The sequence below is a fragment of the Equus caballus genome, chromosome 4, assembly GCF_041296265.1.
Source record: "Equus caballus isolate H_3958 breed thoroughbred chromosome 4, TB-T2T, whole genome shotgun sequence".
Classification (NCBI taxonomy): Eukaryota; Metazoa; Chordata; class Mammalia; order Perissodactyla; family Equidae; genus Equus; species Equus caballus.
The window spans coordinates 74,984,059-74,992,760 of record NC_091687.1 but is presented as its reverse complement, the minus strand read 5'-3'; the positions used below and the strand labels follow the sequence as shown (position 1 = coordinate 74,992,760).

Here is an 8,702-nt window from a genome sequence, read left to right as displayed (position 1 = left end):
GGTCTCAGTTCCAAAGCATATGGATGGGCCCTCAGCCAGCAATTTAGAATACCAGCACTCCAGGTTATTTAGCTCCTTTCCAAATACCTACAGAGAGAAGAAATGTTTAGGGGAGATAGGTCCAAGACCTTATAAATTCAATCCTTGGTTAATGTCGAATCACCAGAAAGCCACATATTAGTAATTCACCACACATCTTTCTGAGCACCTTCAGGGAGTTGCATTTAATGCTTTGTCCTAATCTTTGACAGAAGATTGCTGTAAGCAGTAACCATATGAAACTCCCGAGTACATTGCTGTGTTTTTAAAACTGAGGATATTGTCCATTTTGTTATCCTCTCAGTGCTAGGAAAGGAATGACATGTGTCAATATTTCTAATGATGGAAATCATCAGAATGGTTTTATACATTTAAAAAAATTAAATTTTAGAGAAGGTAAGGCAGAAAGAACTAATGAGGAAAAAAGGTCATTAGATACATAAACAAATAGCAAGAAATATTTGTATTTCCCACTTCATCAATAACTGAAAAATGATCTATGATAGGAAAACAGATCATTCTAACTGGGTCTTATTCAATGCTGACTGTTAATTAAGATAAAGATTGCTATCAGTTGCCCCTATGTCTCCTCTTCCCAAAGAACAGCCCCAATAATTTATTTTCCCCAATTACAATGGACCTAAGAACTATCTGGAGAACTAGTTTTAGAAATTGGAATTTTTAAACAAATTCTCCATGTAATTGGATGCAACTGGACCACAGAACACACTTCAAGAACACTCTTCCAGGACTGATTTTTGAATCACTTGAATCAACTCTGTCACTTATCCCTGAGCCCTCTGTTGTCTCTCTAGGTCCCTTTTAAAGCCCTGGTGACCAAAGGTAGGTAGAGTATTCTTACTAGGGGCCCTACTAAAGCAGAGAAGATGAAGGGATTATGCCCCTACTGTGACACTGCAAACACATTCACTTTAATACATCCTAGTGTTGATAGGCATGCTTGCAAAAGCAGTGCTTCACTTTGTCAGATTGAGGTCAGCTACTTAACTCTCCTGACAACTGAGAGCTTAAATTGTACTAAAATGGGTCCAAATCACAATAAAATGAAACTGCGAATAGCGTTGTATGGGACTTTTTCCCCAATTGAACCAGTTGTAATCATTTTTTTATATATCATCTATTCTACTCTTAAAACACAGAATTTTCCTTTAAATAGAAAATCTGGCAACCTCCTTGAGTAAAATTATTCTTCCATAAAGTAAACTCTTTTTGTCATAATTTTTTTTATTTATAAAGATTTTTAATTCAAACAATACCACTTTTAGAATATTCACAAATAAGTAGCCTGTTGTCATACTGGATTCAAAATCATCAAAATATTACAGGGCAAGAGTAAAGAAACTTTATTATTGCTCTCTAACTTACCATTTCATAAATAAATCATTCCATAATACAGAAACTAATGTTATACCATAAAGTTCTCTGCCTGGACCATCTATATGATTTAGCAAAAGAAATAGATTTAAAAACTAAAAGTGACCAATCACTTACAATATGTCAACTGAAAACTCACAATAAATGTTGACATAAAAGGTTCAGATACTCATTCAAGTTTCTGAGATCAATTTAAAAGTCACCACTTCCAAGCTTTTGCTTACCTATAAAAACTCTAGCCCTATATATTCCATCATGTCTAAATTGACTCTAAATAAAAGGTATTATCAAGTGAACAAGTTGAGCTATCCAAAGCAGAAATTCAAGGTCTGAAAAATGAGCGATTTTACTCAGAAAATGGCCAGATAGAAATTTTACAAGGTTTTAGATTCAAGGGAAATCAAGCTAAGACCAGTTGGGGCATGATTCACTCTCTTAAGCTATTTGCATTTTTTATCTGGTATGTTTTTAATTTTATAAATTTCATGCTGTCTGTCTCCATGGTTACCAGCTCTTAATCATAATGAGCACCTGGTCTGTACAGAGGAATTAATATTTCCTTATGAACCACACACACTAAATTGTTCATAACCTCTCTATACTTTTCCAGTGACTAGTTTAAGTTTTTGACCTCTAAGCAAAGATTTTCAAAAGGTTCTTTTGATTTTCTTTTCTTTCTTTTTAATTTTGTATATTATGTGGACTTTAGTGGTTTCATGATAGCTGAGATTTGCCAACACATCACAATCTATGTTCTTTGACATGTAACTTCTATATCCATCAAGTGTGCTTCTGAGTCTGGGTCAGACATACTTTATGTTTTTTAAAAAACAATTTTTTGTACATATTTATTAAATCTAAGTCAAAATCAATTGACAAATTAGGTGAATACTGGTATTCACTCATTCACCCACTAGAGCCTGGAGGGAAGCATACAAACCCCAACCGCTCAGTGACACCATGCTTAGGGTTCCTAAGCAACACCTTATTTCAAAGAAAATTAAAATGGCATTTGATACTGTGGACATTTTCCACATAAAAGCATATGGGCAATGTTTAAGAGCATAGACTTTGTCAGATTTCCTGGGTTCATATCCTGACTCTGCCACTCACTCATTATGTGATCTTGGATAAATTACTTAACTATGCCTCAGTTTCTTCATCTGTAACCGGGGATAATAACTGTATTTGCCTCATAGGATTAATTTAAGGAGTAAAGGGATTTATATTTGTTAATGTGTAGAATAGTCCCTGGCACATATTAGTTACTGTTTAAGTGTTTTTAAATATAAATCAATCATTATGACCCCATATAGCATGAAACCACGTTTTCTAAGAAAATCTGATTTTCACAATAAATATTTGTTAACCCTTCTATGAGGCAAGATAATCCTGACTTTAAGTTTCCTTGTGCAGCACTTAACTATTACCTGATCAGCTAGTCCCACATCTCTAAGAATTCTATACACTGACCATATTAGGCATTTTACATGTCACTTCATTTAACCTGCATTGGTAATCCTATGAAGACTGATGATGTTCTCGTTACAGATGAGAAAACTCAAGTTTCAATAAGTTAGATATTGCACAAATACACAGTTAGTAAGTCGCAGAGATAAATTTTGGGCCAACCAATGACGTCTCCAAAAATGAGATGTTCTTAATCAATCCATTACCATAGATGAAGTGCTATATAAAGAGATAATCTCACAACTTTTCAAAACTATAAATTTGTCCCATCCAGGCATTCTTAGCCTGCTCCTGGAAGCCCAGCAAGGTAAGTAAAATTCGAATCTGTCAGTGCCTCAGGGTAGGGTTCCTCTACTTCCCTGGACACCACAGGCTTGTGTATGTGATTGACTCCCACAGATTACTGAGGTTCGCTGGTAGAAGTCAGGGCCACAAATGCAAATGAGCTCTAGATGGTGCCTGGAACAATGTTAAAAATGACCTTTTGCATCTTGCCCATACACCTCTGTAAAATGCTGGAACCAGAGTGTTTAGCCTGAGCAGATATTTTTTCTCCAGCAGCTGAACAGCTCTGGAAAGCTTGGCTTATTCCATCCTGTTGGCCTAACGATTAGTTGGCTCTAACGTAATGATCTTGGTGATGAATGTCCTATTATTAATGGGAAATACTGACTAGCTCTGGGTTGGTTTTTTTTTTTTCATTGTGAGGCTCCAATAAAATGTCTCTATTCACTTGGCTTGGCTCCATTTCTAATGAGGAGGTCTGGGTTTTATGAATTTCCTGACACACACACCAGTCACTGCAATAACCTGATGTCAATCTATCCTGCCTCCTCTGATGGGATCCCAGACGTGTCTTCCTTCAGCTTCTAGCTATGACTCACTTCTGAGTTATAAAATAAGCAGAAGCCACTTCTCCTTTCTTCTCCGAAACCATTTCTTGGTAGCAACTGACTTGGAAAATTTTGCCCTCCACTGCTCAATCAGTGACTAAAGTAATGTTCTTTGTCTCTGGCTACCAGTGATGTCTATTTTAGTGAAGGATGGCATAGGCGTATGTTCTCTTGAATTGAAAGACTAAATTCTGGATTCTGGATAACCCCAGATACTTAATGCCAAAAGAGGAACAAAGCATTCAGACAGCTTGGGGAAGAAAATGAATGTGGCATTGCTTTAGAAGAATGGTGGTTCATGTTGCTACCAGAGACTTTCAAAGGCAGAACTTGTAGCCAGCAGATGCTGGCCACAGAGGAAGTTGCTCATCGGTCTAGCACCTGCTAAAGAAATGATAGTTCCTTTTAGAAGAGGAACTATACATGTACAACATAGCAGTTATTGTCCTGGTCAGTGATCTAGACAGAATACTAAATCTGAGCTACAGCTGGGAAATAACAGTTCATTAAGATAGACTGAAGGCACATTAAAAACCAAAAAGGCAGGCTCAGGTCAAAGAAGTGGAGGATATTATTATATTCACTGCATTCCAGAAATTCATCCCTGCCAATACATCATTTAACATTAGTAATGCCCAGGTTAACATCTCCAATTACAGTATACACCATATGACCCTTGACTTATAAGTCAAAGACAAACTTAAAAAAGAAACATGATTTTTTTGAAGCCACTTGGCAAAACAGAGTTCCTTCATCTATGGAGTACAAGCAAATGAGTTCTAAGTACAGGTTGTAAGAAGAATAACGTTTATCTTCTTCAGACACTGGACCTTACTAAAGCCAAGGAGGTAAGGTAAAAATCTTGGTACCATATTCAAAACAGTGTGGCATGCCATCTCTCGGAAGTAATATAAAAGCATTTCCTTCTGTCCTACAAGCTCTGCAATTAATTACCCCATAACAATCTATCAAGAGTAATACATTCCTCTGAACCCATAGTCTCCATTCTTATAATTCTCTTTTAGCAAAGCTTTTAACGCTGTCTTTTCCTTTGCTGCAATTTATGGAGAAAGCAGTACAGAGTTACAGATTAGCTACTGTAATTATAAAAAGAATTCAAGAGGAATTAAGAGTGTGTTTCTTTGTTTGCTGGATTTTGTTGGAGTGATCCTAGAGATCATTTGAGTTGAATGATTTCTTGAGGCTCTTTACCCATATCTAGACCCTATCAACCATATTTTCAAAACCCCCCTTCACATATTACTCATCAGTAATATGATGAGTTACTGATGCAACACTAGCTGAGTGGAGAATATGTTTTAAGTACAAATATAACCTCCAGTGGGTATGAAATAGTTAAATAGTAAAATCCCCCTCACCCCCCACAGGGAACAACTAGATGGTTGTTGTCATAAACACCACAGCTTTAAAGTAATCGAGGAATGTTTTCCATTCAACCCTCAACCCAAAGCCTAAGAGGCCTAAAATGCCTCTGCATCCAAGAGTTCCACAGGCATTTTCTATTTACTGTGTGTGCCTGTAGAAGAGCATGTTCACAATGGAGAAAAGCCACATCCTGGAGACCTCATTCTCATGGATTGGATTAACAGCCAATAGTAACAACAGTTACTATTTAATGAGGGTTTACTACATGCCAGCAACTAATTCCAGGAACTTATTTCTGGATATATTTAATCTTCAATAATATACACACGAAGTAGGTATTATTATACCCCATTTGATAGATGAATAAGCTGAGTCTTAGAAAAGTTTAGTAACTTATCTATTGTCATACAACTAGTAAGCAGCGTAGCTAGCTTTCTAACCAAGCAGTCTGACCCCAGAGACTATAACTCTTAACCACTGACTGAGGAAACAAAAATACAATTAAAGGAGGAAGTGAGAAGTACTGAGCTCTGGACACTTTAGAAACATTTCATTTAACCCTCATACAATACATTTTGTAAAAGGAAACTGAGTCTCAGAGAGATTAACTAAATATCCAAATCCAAAAGCCAGCAAAGGAAAAACTAATATTCCTTATACCACATCAAACCACCTCTCTGCAGCTTAAAGACTAAACTGAGTGGCCGATATAGAAGCAGAACTATCACTTCAATCTGCATATCAGTGCTGCTATAAGAAAGTGACCAGTGGAACCTGTCTGGCAGAGATGCTGATAGGAAAAAGAAGGGAATCTGAGATAAGAGAAAACATAAAACCAACAGAACCAAAGAGGAAGAGGATCTAAATCATTAAGATACTGTAGTGTTGGTAGGGGGAGGGGGCAGTGTGTATGTACACAACTCAAGTGTGTGTGAACTGTTTGCTGTTTGGTTTCATTCTGTTTTCAGTTACTCCTTTTACTTTCTTCATGAAATTTTGAGTGGTTTTCACCAAGGGACAGCATCCATATCCACAACCAAAGAGCATTTGGCAATGTGCGACGGCAGTAGGTGGTCCTCAGGACTGGGGGATCCTGTTGGCATTTAGTGGGCATGGGCTAGGGACGCTAAACATCCTGCAATATTGTGTCTGCACAACAAAGCACTGTCCCACCAAAAATACCAATACTGCTCGTCCAACATTAAGAAGTATTTAAAAGAACCCTTTCAGAGATTAAGGAAAAAATACATGATCAAGGTGGACTTAATCAACATTTGTTGTCAAGATCCCGGTGCCTCAAGTCGACAGAGGAACTAAATACCTACTGCACATATAAACAAATACATACATAATATAATTTCAGTTAGTGATAGGCACTATGAGGAAAAAATAAGGCAGGTAAGTGGGTAGAAGGTAATGGGAGAGCTATCTTTTGTGAGGTGCTCAGCAACGGAGGTGAAATTTGAGCTGAGCCTTGAATGATGGTGAGAAAACAGCCAATAAAAAGTCTGTGGGAAAATTATTACCCGGAGAGAGAATAGCCACGGCAAATTCAATAGGGAACAACAAAATTGGCATGTTTAACAAACAACAAAAAGGTGAGTGTGATTGAAATGGAATGAGTATGAGTGAGCGGTGAGTTGACATCAGAGAGGCAGGCAGAGGCCAGAATGTGTAGGGCTTCGTGGGTCTTGAAAAAGAGCTTGGATTTCTGCTTAATGTGATGGAACTGGAGAGTTTTAAGCAAAGGAGTAAATGATCTGATTTTTTTTTTTAATCACTAAGGTAGTAAGAAGAGAAAACTGAGAATGAGGATATCATGCTACTTGGAAAGTAGGACTGTAGATAAAGTCCACAGAAGCATATATCGTGATGTCTTTGTTAAATTGCCTGATGGGGTGGGTACTGGTTAGGGAAAGTTAACCAATTGTATTTTAAAACTACTTGGGCCCAAAACATCCCTGCACAAACTTCTGCCATTCTTTTTTCAGATGGGCCAGGTCATTAATTGATCTCTTAATATATTAATTTAAAGAAAAAGCATTTTACCACGCATAGACTCTTCATACTTAAAACCAAACCACTGTCTTCAATGTTAGACACACCTAGAAACAAGCCCGTAATAACACTAACGTTAAAGTAGTCTCTGCTGACTTTAGCTAACTGAAATAAACATAGAGGGAAAATTAAATGCCCAAACTGTTCACATTGGAATACAAGAGACTATTTTGGAAACCATAAAAAAAAAGCTTCTATTTCAAATACAATTGATTAGAAAGGTACAAAACTAAAAATAGCTCAAGGCAAATGAGGCAAAGACAGAAAATAATCAAGTTTAGAGAAGCAATACTGACAACATTATTTTGTCCGTCTTCCAATTTGCAAGACAACTTGGTTTGGTTTATTTGCCACTTCTTTGTCTGTCATGAAATCTTTGGCACATTTATTATTATTAGCCAAATAATTATTATTAGCCAACACTATTGAGCACCTGCTGGGGGTGTGTTAGGAGCTAGGAATATAAAGTTTTGCTGTCAGTCTAGAGAGGTTAGCAATGCGTAAGAAAAAAGATAACCAATGATACAACGATGCTAATTATGGACGTTGAACTGAATGTAACTGCTGTATCTGAGATACAGACTATCAGACATAGCAGGCGACTTCATCCCTAACCCACATCATTAACAATTTACAATCTGAAGCTGCCAAACAAATTGTTGAGTCAGTAAATGACAGTTCAGGAGACTGGGTGACTAAAAACGTTCAGTAAGGACTTCACTAATATTAGACTTCAAGAAGGCCTTTCAGAAAGGGTTAAGACTTACACATGTAATTCATTCGTACGATTTAAAAGTAACAATTTTACATCTTTTCGTAAATATTTGGGGATATTTGGGATGGGTGTCATAAAAACATGACTGAGAAGAAATCACTAAAGTGTACCATATACGGCGCTCCGGAATAAGGAAACACACAACTCTGGAACCTGAATCAAAGAGCTTACAGAGCTTAAGCCATTTTTCCTAAACTTTGTTTTTCCCTACAAATGCTTTTAACATTTCCCAAAACGTCTTATTAAACGTGTTTTTGCCCCATTGGTTAAGAAGAATTAACAAATGTCACAGGCAGTTTTGGAAGATGGTGACAGGGGATTGATTCCCAGCTTGAGAAACGCTGGAAGCCGCTGGTTTAGAAGCGTCCGAAACGGATGGCTCTGCTCTGGTATCTCATCCAGCTGTTACGTCTTCATTTCAGTCAAAGAAAAGGACATAACTACTGGTGAGTCTTGAAACCTTGAACGGGGTAAAAAACACTCGCCGTCAGTTCTTGATCTTACTTTTAAGCGAGCTTTTGTACAAATACACTAAACCACTTTACCAGTAAGATGTTGGGCCCCGTGGGGAAGCCCCGTGAGCTCACTCCCCTCCGTCTCCAGCAGAGCGTGACCGTCATCCCGCAGCCAGTTACACGGGAGCGCGCCGGTGCATCCTGGGAGTCGTCAGCAGTGGGGATTGTGGG

General features: G+C 37.6%; 1 long non-coding RNA gene across 1 annotated transcript; it reads right to left on the bottom strand.

The window, feature by feature from the left end:
* Window positions 1-8,174: 8,174 nt before the first annotated feature.
* Window positions 8,175-8,685, bottom strand: LOC138923815 (uncharacterized). The gene is made up of 2 exons (XR_011437959.1): window positions 8,562-8,685; window positions 8,175-8,476 (listed from the first exon to the last, which is right to left on the bottom strand). It is a non-coding gene; the product is annotated as an uncharacterized lncRNA (long non-coding RNA).
* Window positions 8,686-8,702: the final 17 nt, after the last annotated feature.